Genomic DNA, 15,253 nt, shown 5'->3' on the forward strand with positions numbered 1-15,253 from the left:
AAACGGGCCCCAATGGCGCGGTCCTCGCGCGGCTGCGCCCCGAGGAGGGTTCGTGGGGGCGGAACACGGGGAGGAGCAGCCAATGGGACGGCGCGGTGGCGCGGAAAGCAGCCAATCAGAAAAAATGCCGAAGAAGAGCCCGCTAGGGTGTATTTTAGCTCACCGGGGAGACTGGGGAGCCACCTGGGGATAACGTGAATAGAGAAACCTCGATGACATGTAATGGTCAGTGGCAGAAGTTGATTGACGGGAACCTGAGGAATCCAGCCTAGCAGATCCACCGGTCCTAGTAAAGCCAGGGAAACACAGAAAAGAAATGGAGTTTTTAATTGATACTGGAGTATCTTGTTCTATTTTGAACCAGGAAACGATACCCTCAGATAAAGATTTTGTAACTGTAGTGGGAGCTACTGGCCAACAAGAGAAAGCTTTATTTTTACGGCCAATCAAATATAAGTTAGGAAAACCAGTCGGAATGTATAAGTTCTTCTATATGCCTAGGTCTCCAAAACTGTTACTAAGACGAGACCTGTGAAAACAATTGAAAGCAATCATGACATTCAAACGGGGGAAAGTGAGATTCAAGATAAAAGAGCCGGGATTTTAATTGGCAATGATTCAAACCGACAAGCAAAGCCAAATAGCTCGGGAAATATTGGATCAAGTATTTGCAGGGGTATGGGCTTCGGCAGTTCCTGGTAAATCAAAGAATGCAGAACCAGTGAAAATTAATTTGAAAGCTGGAGCCGGACCAGTCAGAACTAGACCATATCCTCTGAAATTAGAGCATAGAGAAGGGGTAAAAGAAATGACCGGTAACTTTTTGCAGTTTAGGCTGCTGATAGAAGGTGAGTCAGAAGCAAGCACTTCAATCCGGCCTGTAAAGAAACCAGACAGTAAAAGCTATAGGTTAGTGCAAGATTGGAGAGCAATAAACAAAATTACCGCAGATTGACACCCGGTAGTAGCTAACCCTTACACATTGTTAGATAAATGGCGAGATAATCACAAGTGGTCTACCGTGTTGGATTTCAAAGATGCCTTTTTCTGTCTTGCATTAGCCAAAGAGAGTCAGAAGCTTTTTGCTTTTGAGTGGGAAAATCCCTTTAGTGGGAGAAAGACCCAATTAACCTGGGTCGTGTCACCCCGGGGATTCAGGAGCAGCCCTGTGATTTTCGGAAACCAGTTAGCATGAGAACGTGACGCCTGGGAAGCTCTTCCGGGCAATGGGACTTTGTTGTCTCCTTATAGGCACGAAACCCGAAGAGGGTTGTGTGCAATGGACTGTAAGCTGACTGATTTTCTGCGATTAAGTGAGCATGGGGTTTCCCACAGAAGGCCCGGCTGATGCGGCACCGAGTGACTTATCTGGGATTGGAGATCTCCGGAGGACGGCGAGAGCTGGGGACAGAGCGGAAAGAACCTGTTTGCCGGATGCCGGAACCGGCGACGGTGAAAGGGCTGCGGACGTTTCTTGAAAGGACAGGTTGGTGCGGGCTTTGGATTTGGAATGATGGACTCTCAGTAAAGCCTTTGTACGAACTGTTAAAAGAAAACAGCTCCGAGTTGAATTGGACGGGAGAAGCCGGGAGGGCTTTTTCGCAACTGAAAAAGGAACTGGCGAGGGCTCCGGCCCTGGGCCTCCCAGGTGTCACCAAACCATTTTGGTTGTACTCACACGAAAGGCAAAGTATTGCTTTGGGTGTTCCGGCACGGCGGTTAAGGTCTCCTAAGCGAGCCGTGGTCTGCTTCCCTAAGCAGCCAGACGAAGCGAGCAAAGGCCGGCCTGGCTGTCTTTGAGCCGTGGCAGCTGTCGCGCTGGACGTGCGGGAAGCTCGTAAGCTCACTGTGGGACAGCAAATGACTGTATTAGCGTCCCCTGAAATACCAGGCCGTGTGGGTGGAACAAGATGATGGAAATATTGCTACTACTGACATTGTCAATCCAGCTTCTCTCCTCAGTGGATCTGTTTCGGAGCCTGTGGTGTCCGATTGCTCGGAAACAACAGAAGCTGTTTACTCCAGCAGACCGGATCTAAAGGACCAGCCGGCCACTGGAGGATGCCGAAGGCTCCTGGTTCACCGTCGGAAGCAGCTCTGCGTAAAGCGAGGAGTACGTCAAGCCGGGTGTGCGGTGACAACTACCCACAAGGTAATCGAAACTAAACCTTTACCTGCAGAGACTTCTGCCCAGAAAGCTGCGCTCACACGAGCTTTAGAATTATCCAAAGAGAAGGAGGTTAATATTTGCACTGTTTCAAAGTATGTTTTTAGAATGGTGCGTGCCATTTGAAAAGAACAAAGTTTATTAACAGCAGAAGGAAGACAGATTAAATATGATGCTCCAATTGTTGGAAGCTGTGCCGTTGCTAGAAGAGTTGCCATCGTGCGTTGCAAAGGGCATCGAAAGGGAGCAGTGATCAGGAAACTGGAAATAAATTGGCAGATCGCAGATTATACTGCTAGACAAGCAGTGTCACGGCCCCCCTGCCCTGCCTGGCCTCGCTGGCTTTTCTGTTGTTCCGTGGCGGTCCTTCTCCCGCCCTTTCTAACTGCTTTCCCCTCCCTCCCCCAGCCAGCCATCCCCTCTTTCTTTTCTCTCTTCCTGGGTGTTTTTTTCTTTCTGCGTATCTCTCTCCAGTGGCCCAGCGCCGTTGGTTTGGTTCATTTTTTTCCGCTCCGGCGCTGTCGCGCTCTCTGTGCCTCTTTCCCCTGGCTGTCGTTCTGTGGTGCTTCTCGTGTCTGTGTTTTTGCAATTCCTCCGTCTCTGTCCTGCAGCCCGTGCTATTGTCCTGCTCCCTGTCGTCGTTCCTCTCCCTGCATTCTGCCCCCGTCCTTTTTTCCCTTCCTCGCTCCATCTCTCGGTCCTGCTCCCTGCCCGCCCCCGTTCCTGTTTCTCTGCCCTTCTCCTTGTCTTTCCCCTCGTTTCTCTGTCCCGTTGCCTCTTTGTTTTTGTTTCCGTGACGGTCTGCCCCGCTCCCTGTCCCGCGGCCCGGCGCCCGTTTCTCCTTGGTCTGTCTCTCCCGCTGCCCATTCTAGGAGTTTTCCCCACCGTCTGTGTCCTGCTGCTGGTCTCTGATCTTGGCCTCTCCTTCCCTTTGCCCTGCCTCCCTGTCCCTTTTGCCTCTCTCTCTGTGTCGCCTTGTCTTGCTCCCTGTCCCTGTCTTTCTCTGACAAGCTGACCTGCTCCTTGCCCTCCTTTTTCGTGGAATCACAGGCTCATTCTGCTTGGAAAAGACACGTGCAATTTTATAATCTCTCGACTGTCTCAAGAAACTGCCTGGAAGAGATCATTCCTTTTCTTGTTTTCTTTTCTTTTTTTTTTTTTCTTTTCTGCAGCGCACGGCCAACAAGCGCTGCCGCTGGGCGATCCCTTATTCTGACTAATTCCTCTGCTTCTTTCTGCGCTATTTTCTTAAGATGCTGAACTCTAATTTCGAATTTTTGTTTTTCAAAGGGGGAGCTATGAACACCTGATGGTCAGCAGATCCCGCAGCCCAGGCGGGGAACAGAACGTGGGGGAGGAGAGCCCAATCGGGAGACGTTGCAACATCTTCCCTCCCCACCGTGCCATGGGGCAGCTGCTGGCCTGTGGGATGGGGACTGCGACTGTTTGGGGCACTGCCCCCAGTTTTGAAGAGTTGTGGTATGTACATATGTAAATGGCATTATGAGAGCAAGGAGCTGCTCGTGGGGTCTATTTCCCTTTTCTACCTTTTTTTGGAGAGAAAAGAAGGGGGGATTTGGGGGGGTGATGATGATGTTACTGGGGGGTCTGCTGATGGTACTGGAGGAGCAGGCCAGTGAGAGATGGGGGGGTTACAGCCCCAAAATGCCTGAAGGATCATGGGTAGGGTGTTTAGTGGTACTGTGGGGAGGAGAAATTTCTCCCTGTCCTCTGCAGGGAAAACAAAATAAAACAATCCTACATCAAAGCTGTCCTGGAGAAATACTTGCTGTTTGTCATTCAGGTTCTAGAACTGCCGGATGTCCTGTTAAAGGTTGTGGTGGTGCAGGTCAGGGATCCCCAGGCTGTGCCGAGACCACAGGACGGCTGCTGGTGGAACAAAAGTCAAGGAGAACTTCTCAGAGGTAAGAACCTTTCGATTTGCTCTCCTCAGGACACATCCATTTGCTTCTGGGCCTCTCACAGGCTTACTCGCCACCTTGTTCCCTCAGAAACCCGTTTCCTTCCAGTTCCTCTGTGATTGCCCCGCCTGCCTTTGCGTGCCCGCAGGCTCTTTGGTGGCATCAAGGTGCCCGTTTGACCTTTTGCTTCATTAAATTCCCCTCTTTTTCTCTCTTCCCCTCAAAACTTCCCCATTTGCTTTTGGCACATCCCAGAGGCCTCATTTTTCCCTCTTGTACCCTCTCAAGACCGCTCTGTTTGCCCCTCCGCTCCCTTTAGAACTCCTCTGATTTCCACCTGCTCCTCTCAGGACAGCTGAGCTTGTCTTTTGGTTACCTGAGAGCCCCCATTTACCTTCCTTGTAGCCGCACCCCGTGTTCTTGTTGCCTGGGGACCTGTTTGTGTATTTTGCAGCTCAGAGGCCTCTGTTTGCCTTTCTTCTGAGCCAGAGCCCTTCACGTGGCCTCCAGTTGCTGCGGGACCTCTCCTTTGGGCAGCGTGCCCTGGAGCCATGGCAGGCACCCCGATCAGCTCCCCACATCCCTCTGTACCGTTCGTGTGCCCCCTGTCCCCTCGAGTCCCCTCCATTGTCGTTCCAGGCACCAGAATCAATGTGTGTGGCAAGTGGCCTCGTCAAACCACGTCCCTTCCAAGTGCCTCTGTCCCCCACATGGTCCTCTCGGGAGGAGGGCTTTAGTATTACTCTCTGTGGACTCGTTCGTCTTTCTTTAGACCTCTCCCGAAGGGTTTTGTCATTTATTTTCGTTTGAGATGCTTAAGTGTTACTTAAGGTGCTTGGTACTGTTTCTGCCATGTGGGGTTTGTTCTTGTTTCCAGCCTATCCTGGTGTTTTCTGTCCTTTGGGATTTATTTATTACTGTTGTGAGAGTCAGAGAGAAAACGAGGAGTCTCTGTGACTTACAACTATTGTTGATCTGCAGTGTTTTAGAGCAGGATTCTTACAGGATGTATTTCTCCCCAGAATGCAGCGCTGGTACAAGTTCACCAGGACACGTGTGTCCAGCAGGTCTGTCGGGCTGGGCAGGCGGTGAATGGACGCGCTGGCAGCGGCTGCTGAACCAGCCGGGGTTTGTTTGACCATGTCCAGCCTCGTACGTGTGGTTTGTTTTCACTTGCGGGTTGAAACAGCAGTTTCCTTAATTAAAAATACCCCAACGTGGCCACAGTGATATCTCCTGCAGAGGCGTGTCCTCGAGAGGTCACGCCCCCAACTCCATCCCCTTTAAAGCTCCGCCCCTGCCAGTGTGTGCCCTCCCCAAGGGGCGTGTCCCATGCAGGCCCCTCCCCTTTCACCGCATTGCCCGAGGAGCATGATGCACTGAGGCCCCGCCCCCAACTCCTCCCAATGATCTCCCCTAAGCCATGCCCCCTCAGCATGTCCTGTAAAGGCTCCACCCCCTCCAAAGCCCCTCCCTTGCTAAGCCACGCCCCCTTGGGGCACATCCCCTGCTGACCCCACCCCCGAGTGGGCTGTCCAAGGGGTGACGTCTGCACAGGCTCCACCCCCCGGGCTCCTCCCACAGGGCGTGACACACGGAGGCTCCACTCCCTTCCCCAGGCGGGGCTCCCCGTGGGCGCGTCCTCTCATAGTCCCCGCCCCTCCGCACTGACCCCACCCCCTGCATGCGGTGCCCCCCCCATCTGTGCCCCATAAGTAACCCCATAGCAGCCCCACAGGTACCGCTATAGCAGCCCTGTACCTGCCCCTAAGTGCTCCAGACACGCCTCTGAAGAGCCCCTATAGCAGCCCCACAAGTGCCCCACAGGTACCGCCACAGCCGCCCCATCCCGCCCCGCGGCCGCCGCTGCGGGACCGCCGGAGCCCCCGGCCCCACACCCGCCCCGCAGCCCCACAGCGCGCGGCCTCGCGGCCCCGGTGAAGCCACGTCCTAGCTGCGGCCGGAGGAGCCGCCGCTTTTCGCCCCCACATCCCCCGATCGCCGTTGCCGCTGCGGCCGGAGGAGCCGCCGCTTTCCCCCCCCCACATCCCCCGATCGCCGTTGCTGCTGCGGCCGGAGGAGCCGCCGCTTTCCCCCCCACACATCCCCCGATCGCCGTTGCCGCTGCGGCCGGAGGAGCCGCCGCTTTTCACCCCCACATCCCCCGATCGCCGTTGCCGCTGCGGCCGGAGGAGCCGCCGCTTTCCCCCCCCCACATCCCCCGATCGCCGTTGCCGCTGCGGCCGGAGGAGCCGCCGCTTTCGCCCCCCCACATCCCCCGATCGCCGTTGATGCTGCGGCCGGAGGAGCCGCCGCTTTCCCCCCCACACATCCCCCGATCGCCGTTGCCGCTGCGGCCGGAGGAGCCGCCGCTTTCCCCCCCCCACATCCCCCGATCGCCGTTGCCGCTGCGGCCGGAGGAGCCGCCGCTTTCCCCCCCCCACATCCCCCGATCGCCGTTGATGCTGCGGCCGGAGGAGCCGCCGCTTTCCCCCCCACACATCCCCCGATCGCCGTTGCCGCTGCGGCCGGAGGAGCCGCCGCTTTCCCCTCCCCACATCCCCCGATCGCCATTGCTGCTGCGGCCGGAGGAGCCGCCGCTTTTCGCCCCCCACATCCCCCCGATCGCCGTTGCTGCTGCTGCCGCCGCCGCCGCTGCCTCAGGAGCTGCCGCTTTTCCGCCCAGCCCCGACTCCCCGCCCCGCCTCAATTGCCGCCGCCAGACGAGCAACCGCTTCCTGCTTCTTCCGCCATCTTGTCTCCCCCCCCTTTTCGCCGCCGCTTTTTTATAGTGAGGCAGGAGGGGGCGCCCGCTGATTGGCTGCCGGCGCCCGGCGCGAAAGCCGCCCATTGGCTCATCCCCGCGCGGGCTTCTCCGAGGGGGTGGGAGAAAGGTGCTGATTGGTGGTCGTATCGCTGAGGGGAGAAAGGCGCTGTTTGGTCACTGCCTTCCCGCCGAGGTTCGCCCAGCCCGTGCCAGGCACTGATTCGCTAGTGCCTCTGAGGTAGAAAAGGCGCTGATTGGTCGCCGTCTTCCCGCCGACGTTCTTCCACAGTAACGAGGCGCTGATTGGCCAGCGCGGCTGAGGCGGGCGTCTCGTCCATTGGCCGGAGGGCGGGCGGAGGGCGGGACCGGGCGGGACAGCGAGGTGATAAAGGACGTGGCGGCGGCGGCCGCGCGCTCTTCTCGGGGCTGCCGAACCGGCTGGTCCGCACCCCCCCCCGCGGGACCCGAGGGACCGAGAGCAGCGGGAGCGGCGGCTGGAACTGATTAACGGGCGGGTCAGGGCGTTAATTATCGTGCGGGTGTTAATTGGGGCTCGGCGGGGTGACGAGCGCCCGGCGGGCTTGGGTGTATTTGGGGCTTTGATCGAAACTGGGGGTTTAAAAGCCGCGGGTTTGTGGCTGTTGGGGTGGGGGCTGAGGCTCCCGCAGCCGCTTTAACTGTTCGAGTCGTTGTGTTCAAAGCGGGAGGAGCCGGTTTGGGGCTTTTCTCGGGAGCCGGGGAGGTTTGGGTCTAGTTAGGCTTCTAGAAGTTTTTTTTACATATTTTAGGGGGGTTTTGGGTGCCAATTTGTGCTAAAAGGCACCTTTAAAATCTCTTTATTGTCATTTTGTCAGGAGAATTAATGTTTAAAGCTCGGGAGGAGGTTTGGGGCTTTTTTCCCAGGAGTTTGAGTCCAGATTAGGGGTTTTTTTTTAATGTTATTTTTTTTAATGTGTTTAAAAGGTTTATTTGAGGTTTTATTTGGAACATTTTGGGCGGGTTTGAGGCTCCTAAAATTTAATTGTTCGATTTATTAAAGTTAATGTCGAAATTATTCTATTTAAAGTCGGGAGGGGCCATTTGGGTCGAAATCGCATTTTAAAGGTATTTAAAGTTGCGGATCCCACTTTGGGGCTAATTCGTGACTTTAAAGCTTTTAAAACTTCATTTGAACCGGTTTATGGAGCAGTTCAAACCGGGGAATCGGGTTTTCCGGGTTTGGAGCCGAATTGGGGTTTTTACCAACCGGCCGATTTATTTGGGCTCTTGCACTTCAATGGTTTTTGCGGTTTTATTTTACCGGGTTCGGGCGGTTCGAGGCTCCTGGAGCCGCTGAATTGTTTTAATTATTTAAAGCTGCGAGGAGCCGTTTTGGGGCTGTTTGGGTCTAAATCGGCTTTTTAAAGGTTTATTTAACGCCTCTAAAGCTCGAGGGGCAGATTTGGGGCTTTAAAGCTTTTAGAATCTATTTACTGATAACGAATTTATTCAATAGATTAATATTTAAAGCGCAGGGGGAGATTTGGGGCTGTTTCCCAGGATTACGAGTCCAAATTCGGCTTTTTATTTTAACTGCTTATTAATTTAAAATATTATATTTAAACGGGGCTTTATGAGGTTTTTTTTTAATTGAGGTTTTTAGGGGGTTTTTTAGCTTTTTGGGCGGTTGTGAGGCTCCTAAAGCCGCTTAATTGTTGAAATAATTTAATTGTTTAAATAATTGTGTAAATTACTGTATTTAAAGTCGGGAGGGGCATTATGTTGCTTTTTGAGGCGATTTGGGGGCTGAATTCACTTTACCGAACATATCTAAAGTTCGGGGTCCCAGATCTGGTGCTTTTAAAATCTATTTATCGATAATTTACCAAATTAATATTTAAGCGGGAACAAACTCGGCTTTTTTAACCCGCCGCCATTTTGTCTCCCCCCTCACCCTGAGCGGGGTGAGGAGACGCCCGCTGATTGGCCGGTGCCAATTGGCCTCCCATTGGCTCAGCCCCGCGCGGCTGTCTCCCAGGGGAGGAAGGCGCTGATTGGTCGCCGCGTCCCTAAACCCAATTAATTCTTTAAATTGTATTATTTAACTATTACTATATTATTTAATATGGTAATATATGAATTTAAAAAATATAGATCTATAAAATTAACATATTAGTGTATTAACAATATAATATAAATTATATAATAATATGATGAATAATAAAAATATATCTTGTATTATATACTAAGCATCAATTACTATTATTAATTAATTAATATATAATAACATAATATAATAATGTGATGTATAATGTATTATAACAATATTTATGATATGTTAATATTCATTAATATTAATATCTGTATTGATATAGTAATATATAATTACTATATAATATATGTAATACATTAATATATATCTTATTCTATTATATAAAGCTGGGAGGGACCATATTTGGGTGGGGTTTTGATATTTTTGGGCTGTTTTTAGGATAATTTGTGCTCCAAGAAGCTTTTAAGATCTATTTTTTTTTGGCAATCAATTTGCTCACTAAGTTAATATTTAAGCAGGGTGGGGTTGGGGCTATTTCCCAGGATTTTGAAGCAAATAACGCCTTTTTTTTGTGTGTTTTTTTGTTTGTTTGTTTTTTGGTTTTTTTTTTACAACTGCAGCTCCTGCTCAGAGAACACTGAAGGCAGTCTGGCCACACCCCCCCATCTTCTCCACCCTGGCCACGCCCCCCTCCAGCCGGCCACGCCTCCACTGCCCACTATGGGGGGAGTCACAAGGGTCTATGGGGCGGTTGTGGGGGGTCACAGGGGTGTGGGGTCAATGGGGCTGTTGTGGGGTGAAACACCCCACAAGAGGCTGAACCCCCTGCAGGTGAGTGACCTACACACTGACCCACACCCTGTAGTTCTTCCACTCTGCCCCATAGATTCACAGCACCTCATAGCTCCTCTACTCTGCCCTATAGACCCACAGCACCCCATAGCTCTTCCACTCTCCCCCATAGATCCACACCAGTGCCCCACAGTAACTCATACCTCTCCCACTCTGCCCCATAGACCCACAGTGCTGACCCACAGCACCCTAGAGCTCCTGCACTCTAACCCATAGACCCACAGCGCCCTGTAGTTCCCCCCCTCTGCCCCATAGATCCACAGCACTGCCCCACAGCACCCCATGGCTCCTGCACTCTGACCCATAGACCCACAGTGCAGCTCCACAGCATCCCATATCTTGTTCACTCTGCCCCATAGACCCAGAGCATGTCATTGCTCCTCCACTCTGCCCCATAGATCCACAGTGCTGCCCCACAGCGCCCCATAGCTCCTGCACTCTGCCCCTTAGGCCCACAGTGCTGCCCCGCAGCACCCTTTAGCTGCTGCACCCTGCCCTATACATACATAGCACCTCATGGCTTCTACATTTTCCCCCACAGATCCACATTTCTGCCCCACAGCACCCCACACCTCTGTCCACATCACCACCCTTTCTGACCACGCCTCCACTGCCCACTGTGGGGGGGGGGCACTAGGGTCTATGGGGTGGGTGTGGGGAGTCATGGGGGCTGTAGGGTCAATGGGGCTGTTGTGGGGCGAAACACCCCAGAAGAGGGTGAACCCCCAGCAGGTGAGTGACTCACACACTGACCCACAGTGACCCATAGCACCCCATAGCCCCTCTACTCTGCCCCATAGGTCAACAGCACCCTGTAGCTGCTCTCACTCTGCCCCATAGATGGACAGCACTGCCACACAGCACCCCATAGAATCTTCACTCTGCCCCATAGATGGACAGCACTGCCTCACAGCACCTCATATCTTGTTCCCTCTGCCCCATAGATGGACAGCACTGCCACACAGCACTCCATAGAATCTTCACTCTGCCCCATAGATGGCAAAGCACTGCCCCACAGCACCCCATGGCTCCTGCACTCTGACCCATAGACCCACAGCACTGCTGCACAGCACCCCATAGCTCATCCACTCTGCCCCATAGATCCACTGCAGTGCCCCGCAGCACCCTGCTTCCTCCACTCTGCCCCATACATACATAGCACTGCCCCACAATGTCATGGCTCCTCCACTCTGCCTCAAACATTCACACCAGTGCCCTCAGTAGCTCGTACATCTTCCACTCTGCCCCATAGATGCACAGCGCTGCCCCATAACACCCTAGAGCAGCTCCACTCTGGCCTCGAGACCCACAGTGCTGCCCCACAGCACCCCATGCCTCCTCCAATCTGCCCCATAGATCCACAGCACTGCCCTACAGCACCCCATGGCTCCTGCACGCTGCCCCACAGCAGCCCATAGCTCCTCTACTCTGCCCCATAGTCCCACAGCACCCCATAGCTCTTCCTCTCTGCCCCATAGATCCACACCAGTGCCCCACAGTACCTCATACCTTTTCCACTCTGGCCCATAGCCCCACAGTGTTGACCCACAGCACCCTAGAGCTCCTCCACTCTGCCCCATAGACCCACAGCACCCTGTAGTTCCCCCCTCCGCCCCATAGATCCACAGGACTGCCCCACAGCACCGCATCGCTCTTCCGCTCTGCCCCATAGACCCACAGTGCTGACCCACAGCACCCTAGAGCTCCTCCACTCTGCCCCATAGACCCACAGCGCCCTGTATTTCCCCCCCTCCGCACCATAGATCCACAGCACTGCCCCACAGCACCCCATGGCTCCTGCACTCTGACCCATAGACCCACAGTGCTGCTCCACAGCACGCCATATCTTGTTCACTCTTGCCTCATAGAACTGCAGCACCCCATAGCTCCTCCACTCTGCCCCCTAGATCCAAAGCACCCCATAGCCCCTCTACTCTGCCCCATAGGTCAACAGCACTCTGTAGCTGTTCTCACTCTGCCTCATAGATGGACAGCACTGCCACACAGCACCCCATAGAATCTTCACTCTGCCCCATAGATGGCACAGCACTGCCCCACAGCACCCCCTTGCTCCTGGACTCTGACCCATACACCCACACTGTTGCCCCACAGCACCCCATATCTTGTTCCCTCTGCCTCACAGACCCACAGCACTGCTGCACAGCACCCCATAGCTCATCCACTCAGCCCCACAGATCCACTGCAGTGCCCCACAGCACCCGTGCTTCCTCCACTCTGCCCCATGCATGCATAGCACTGCCCCATACCCTCATAGCTCCTCTGCTCTGCCCCATACATTCACACCAGTGCCCCCAGTACCTCATACATCTTCCACTCTGCGCCATAGATACACAGTGCTGCCCCATAACACCCTAGAGCTCCTCCACTCTGCCCTCAAGACCCACAGTGCTGCCCCACAGCACCCCAGAGCTCCTCCACTCTGCCCCATAGTTCCACAGTGCTGCCCCACAGCACCCCACAGCTCCTCCACTCTGCCCCATAGTCCCACACTGCTGCCCCACAGCACCCCAGAGCTCTTCTACTCTGCCAATAGATGCACAGCGCTGCCCTACAGCACCCCATACATCCTCCACTGCCCCGTACATCTACAGCAGTGGCCTACCGCACCCCATGGCTGCCGCGCTCTGCCCCATAGTCCCACAGTGCTGCCCCACAGCACCACATGGCTCCTCTACTCTGCCCCTTATAGCCACAGTGCTGCCCTACAACACCCTTTAGCTGCTGCACTTTACCCTAGAGATGCGTACCACCCCATAGCTTCTGCATTCTGCCCCATAGATCCAGGTTTTTGCCCCACGGCACCCCACACCTCTGTCCACATCACCACCCTTCCCTCCCGACCACGCCTCCACTGCCCACTATGGGGCGGTCACAAGGGTCTATGGGGCGGTTGTGGGGGGTCCCGGGGTCTGCGGAGTCAATGGGGCTGTTCCCGGGTTAGGGGGTAGGGTCATGAGGGTTAGGGAACATGGGGACACAGAGACGCCCATGGGCTGAGTGTGCACATGGGGACACTGAGACCCCTGTGGAGGCAGTGGGGACACTGGAGACCCCCCTGCAGTGAGGGGGGGTGGGGCATGGGGGACCCCGACCCCCGTTCCCCCCCCGGGTGTCAGCTCTGCGGGTTCTGCCACCAACGTGCGTCCCTGACGTGGCACATGCTGCGCCATGGGGGGGCAGGGGCCATCCCTGCCCTGCCCCCACTGCTTCTGGACCCCCCAGCGCCTCAAGTTCCAGGCAATCAAGAGCCTCCATGAGCTCCCCCGAACCACCCCTGTGGCACCTTGGGGACCCCTGACCCCTCCGGCACCCTGTGCTTGGTGACCCCCAACCCCCCGCGCCCCTTTGCCCTTGGGCCCTTCCTCTGTTATTTATTTCCTGTTGACCCCCCGGGGTGTGTGGGACTGGGGGGACCGTGGGGCCCACGGTTTTGTCTTGGGGGGGGGTCACCCTTGGGCCCCCCCATTCCATTAAAGTGATGGATTTTGCTGCTGTCGTTGCTCTCTGCGGGGGGCGGGGCGCCATTTGGGGACACAGCTCCACCCCCAGTGCTGAACGCGGGGGATCGGGGGAGGCTATGGGAAGAGTCTATAGGGGCAGCGGGACACCCCGAGGATGTCGTGGGGACCCCCCTCCATGGGAGCCAAGGACACAGCGGGGACCCCTTGGGGCCATGGGGACACTGAGGGGACCCCCAGGGATCTTCCCCTGGGACCCCGAGGGGACCCACCTGGGAATCACGAAGGCGCCTGGGTCCCAGTGGGGGTGTCACCTCCAGAGCCCCCCAAATGCCGTGGGCACCCCCGTGGCCCCTTCCCCAGTACCCAGGAGCTGCCCTGCCCCCGCAAGGAGCCCCAACGCCCCCCGGCTGGTGTCAGACCATCACCTGCCCCCCCTTTTTGTGCACCCCCAAATGGGAGTAAATGGGTTCCCCCCTCCCATCCCCCGAGGGTTGTCCTGGTCCCTGGAGCTGGGGGGGCGCCAGGACTCAGGGGGGAACCCGGACCGAGCCCCGGCTTGGAGGCCACGCCCCCGGGCCCGACAGAAACCAGCAGAGCACGACAGAGCCCGATAAGGGCCGACGGAGCCTGACAGGGCCCGACAAAACTTGAAAGAGCACGATAGAGCCCCACAGAACCTGACCAAAGTCAACAGACCCTGACAGCGCCCGATAAAGCCCGACAGAGCCCAACAAAGTCCGATAGAGCTTGACAGAGTCTGTCACATCCCGACAAAATCTGACAGAGCCCGAGAAAGTCCAACAGAGCCTGACAGAGCCCGTCAAAGCCCGATAAAGACCGACAGAGGTCAACAGAGCCCGGCAGGGCCCGACAGATCCCAACAAGGCGTGACAGGGCCTGACAAAGCCCGACCGATCTTGACACAGCCCAAGAAACCTGAGAGAGCCCGACAGAGCCTAAGAGAGCACCACAGGGCCTGACAAAGCCCGACAAAGAGTGACGGAGCCTGCCAAGGCCTCACACAGCCCGACGGAGCCTTAAAGGGCCTGGCAGGGTTCGACAGGGCCTGACAGCGCCCAACCGAATCTGAGAGAGTCTGACGGAGGCCTGTAGGGGAGCCCTGGGGAGGAATGGGGAGCTCTGGGGAGTCGAGACATGTTTTGGGGAGCTCTGGGGAGGAATGTGGAGCTCTGAGGAGCCAAGATACGTTTTGGGGAGCCCTGGGGAGGAATGGGGAGCCCTGAGGAACCAAGACACATTTTGGGGAGTCCTCGGGAGGAATATGGAGCCCTGAGAAACCAAGACACATTTTGGGGAGCCCTGAGGAACCAAGGCGAGCCCTGGGGAGAACTTGGCAGCCTCGGGGAATCGATGCGAACCCTGGGGAGGACGGTGGATCTCAGAGGAGCCCCAGGGAGACGAGGCGATAGCTGGGGAGGGTCCGGAGAGCCCTGGAAGATGAGGGGGGTCCTGGGGAGACCTTTGGCGTCCCAGGGAGGCAAAGAAAGCCCTGGGTTACTTTTTAGAAGAGATTCTCGTAGAATCTATTTATTACCATATTAAATATTGACCCTGCCCCTTCCCCAGGTGGTTTGGTCAGGGTGGTGGGCGGGGCCTGGGCCGATTGACCCCTCCCCTTCCCCAGGGGATTGTGGGAGGGGGGGTGGGCAGGGCCCGGGGTATTTGAGCCCCAGCCCCTGGGCAGGGAGCTCATTCTACTCCAGGGCTGCTTTGGTGCTGGTTCTCTGCTGCTCCTTCAGCAGTGGGCAGCTTTTGAGCTGTTTAGTCAGCATGGACGGACCTGTTTGGAGAAGTGGAGGTGTCTGCTAGAGGTAAGAGCTTCAGGAGCAGCGAAGGTTCAACAGCAGCTGTAGCAGAAAGTGTGTTTGTAACTATGCTTAATTTATTGATTCAATTCTAGGTGCTTTGCATTTTCCCAGAACTCCTGACTGCAATGAAAATGGAGTGTTGTTCTTTGGTTTGCAGTGCTGCATACCAAGCTGCTGATACAATCTCTCCTCCTAGGACTGA

The 15,253-nt window shown here is 55.5% G+C and overlaps 1 long non-coding RNA gene across 2 annotated transcripts; it reads left to right on the forward strand.

Annotated features, from left to right (window-relative positions):
* Positions 1–2,018: 2,018 nt before the first annotated feature.
* Positions 2,019–5,209, forward strand: LOC135989623 (uncharacterized). 2 transcript variants are annotated; one of them, XR_010606327.1, is made up of 4 exons: positions 2,019–2,152; positions 3,458–3,646; positions 3,972–4,092; positions 5,112–5,209. It is a non-coding gene; the product is annotated as an uncharacterized LOC135989623 (long non-coding RNA). The 2 variants fall into 2 exon arrangements; XR_010606326.1 differs by lacking the exon at positions 5,112–5,209 and having other exon boundaries at positions 3,972–4,574.
* Positions 5,210–15,253: the final 10,044 nt, after the last annotated feature.

Source organism: Caloenas nicobarica, chromosome 5, assembly GCF_036013445.1.
Source record: "Caloenas nicobarica isolate bCalNic1 chromosome 5, bCalNic1.hap1, whole genome shotgun sequence".
Classification (NCBI taxonomy): Eukaryota; Metazoa; Chordata; class Aves; order Columbiformes; family Columbidae; genus Caloenas; species Caloenas nicobarica.